This window comes from Schistocerca cancellata, chromosome 1 (assembly GCF_023864275.1).
Source record: "Schistocerca cancellata isolate TAMUIC-IGC-003103 chromosome 1, iqSchCanc2.1, whole genome shotgun sequence".
Taxonomy (NCBI): Eukaryota; Metazoa; Arthropoda; class Insecta; order Orthoptera; family Acrididae; genus Schistocerca; species Schistocerca cancellata.
In genome coordinates, this window is record NC_064626.1 from 386,657,488 (window position 1) to 386,660,448 (window position 2,961).

Below are 2,961 nucleotides of genomic sequence, written 5' to 3' on the forward strand. Positions count from 1 at the left end.
ATATTTCGATTTGCGGATATTGAAAAGAAGCCATAGCTTTCGGTTCAATATAATGGTAGCTGGAAATATGTTGGTAAAAAACAGATGCAACTTCTATATTTAAAATCTATCTATGTAACGGGGTAACATCATAATCATTATCAGAGAAGGAAAGGTGCATGTGGGCGTGGAGGACAGGAAAAACCTTTCCAATTACGCGGCTGAACCTGCCCTTCGAGGTTCCCGACCATTCATGCCACACGACTTCACTTTTCATTCTGATCATGGGAAAAGAATTAGCCTGATACCAGAATGAATTTGTCACTTTGCAACAAAGTGTCCGCTGTTTCGATACTTCCTCTCGGATTGAAACTGAATCTCGCACCGGGTCTCAAAACCAGGATCTCACGTTACACTTACCTTACAGACTGGATTAGCCAAATACAACTGACGACAAGGGCGTGACTGGATCGTACGGCTTGCGAGACAGGGATGTAAGCCACACCCGTATCGAATTAGCGGATTGCCTAACGTGGACTGTGGTACACTGGCCAGCTTCAACATGGTTTCCAAGCTCTTCCCACGCTCTTTAACAGTTGGTGTGTTTCACCCCAAATTCCACCTCAGAGAATACGAAACACCAACAGTTAAAAATACGGTACACGGCACAAAGTTTACACTATTAACAGACACATGGCGCACGCGACTTTCCTCTGTGACGGCTGTGGTATTTCTGCCTAAAACGTTGGGTTTAATTCCAATAGTTCTGTTCTCGTAAACATCAGTCATGCTAATTTGGCTCTCGAGAACCGATAAGAATAAGGAACCTTGACATAAAAACGACCGATTAATGCAATGCATTCAGTACATAAATATGTGCTGGGGCACTTCATCTGTGATCAGACAGCGTATTTTCAACTACTTCATACGATAATATTTGTTTCGCCGCTCAAAAAATGGTTCAAATGGCTCTGAGCACTATGGGACTCAACATCTTAGGTCATAAGTCCCCTAGAACTTAGAACTACTTAAACCTAACTAACCTAAGGACATCACACACACCCATGCCCGAGGCAGGATTCGAACCTGCGACCGTAGCAGTCCCGCGGTTCCGGACTGCAGCGCCAGAACGGCTAGATCACCGCGGCCGGCTGTTTCGCCGCTCCGGGCGTACAATGCGGTAACGCTCGTTTCACAACAATTCACAAAAATGTGACGTCTTTTTTACACACGCAATATCGACGACCGCATAATCGGCTATCAACTTTAGTTAGCATTCGATACGGGCCTCTCACAAGATTTCATGCATGCGTATCTGAGATTTACATAAACACCTCATTTCTAACGTGTGAAAGACTGGTTCTATCTTCCTACAACAGTTGCGCAAGGACGCTCTATGAGTGTTTTAGGAATTTGGTGTTGAAGCTACTGCCTGTAAGGTAGGAAGATACCATCTCTCGCATGCAGAGTTCAGAAGAATGCAGCAGTATGGACAGTGATGTAATCAGACAAGGATCTCAGTGCCGGTTCCACTACACTCCCTGTTAATGGAACGTTATAGCTAACAGAAAGTAATGGACAGGTTGTCCGGCCCCGGTAGCTGAGTGGTCAACGCGACAGACTGTCAATCCTAAGGGCCCGGGTTCGATTCCCGGCTGGGTCGGAGATTTTCTCCACTCAGGGACTGGATGTTGTCTTAATCATCATCATTTCATCCCCATCGACGCGCAAGTCGCCAAAGTGGCGTGAAATCGAAAGAATTGCACCCGGCAAACGGTGTACCCGGCATGAGGTCCCAGTCACATGGCATTTCCAATGCATGCCACACTCTAATTAAGTCGTGAAACTCTCTGCTGCGACAGTTGTCGTTTGACACCTGGAGCAACACTAGCGCTGCAAGCGGTGAGAAAGCACCGTAATAAGGAAAATGTTGCGTTTTAATTACGTTTCTACTTATTTAACGAGGTAGTTGTTATATTTTGCTTTCGACGCGTTAGTAAATTACGGAGAGACATGAATTATTCTGAATTACTTTAAAACAGCCGAATCTAAGGGTAATTCAATGACACAAGCTATAACTTATTGATGAAGGAGTCATTTTAATATGTGAATAATTGTTCACTCCGCTGAAAGTAAGAGAATATAAACACATAATTAATGAATGAGAATCATATATCTCTGCTGTTATTTTTGTATAGAGAGATTCATCCACGCTTACACTTCACTCGACTTTCAAATACCCGAATGTTTTTGTAAATGTAATTACTTTTGCTTCGAAAGCGAACGTGTTGAAGATCCTTGCCGTTTGTAGCTTAAATGTAGCAATAATAACTGTGGAGTTGGTATCTTCCGTGTTGAGGAGGAGTTTTATTGCTTTTGACATTTTAAGATGTGAGCTACAGTTGTGACGGATTGTTTGCTACGGTAAATGGTACGTTGCATTCCACACAAATTTCCTCCGTTTCCCATTCACTGATGTGGTTGAAAGTGTACGCAACAAAACTTCGCGTTTATGGGTAGATACACGGCGTCTTTCTGCAAAAGGACAGGTCTTTCGCTGATTACTAGCTATTTTTGTTTTTAAAATAAAACGATATTCGTCAGTAAGTAATTGTATGTTACAAGAGAATAGTAAATTGTCCTGTAATGTAACGTTTCATACCTCTCAGAAACCTTAGAAAACTAAAGAAAGACAAATGTAGTGTCATTATACAGTTATTGTCGATTTTTATGGCACTGTATGAACTCTGTACTGTCAAAACTACGTCACGGATCAACACGATCAACAAGCTACAATCCGACGTCGTATTCAAAATTGTAGCTTGTTGACCGATATATGTATATATATATATATTTTCCACGCCTCCACGCCTCCTCCTAAACTACTGGATCGATTTGAACCAAACCTGATACACATATCACTTACATTGAGATGACAAAAGTCATATGCAGATATATTGATGGCGGTAGTGTCTCGTACAC

General features: G+C 42.4%; 1 non-coding gene across 1 annotated transcript; it reads left to right on the forward strand.

Annotated features, from left to right (window-relative positions):
• Nucleotides 1-1,568: 1,568 nt before the first annotated feature.
• Nucleotides 1,569-1,642, forward strand: Trnad-guc (transfer RNA aspartic acid (anticodon GUC)). Its single transcript has one exon. It is a non-coding gene; the product is annotated as a tRNA-Asp (tRNA).
• Nucleotides 1,643-2,961: the final 1,319 nt, after the last annotated feature.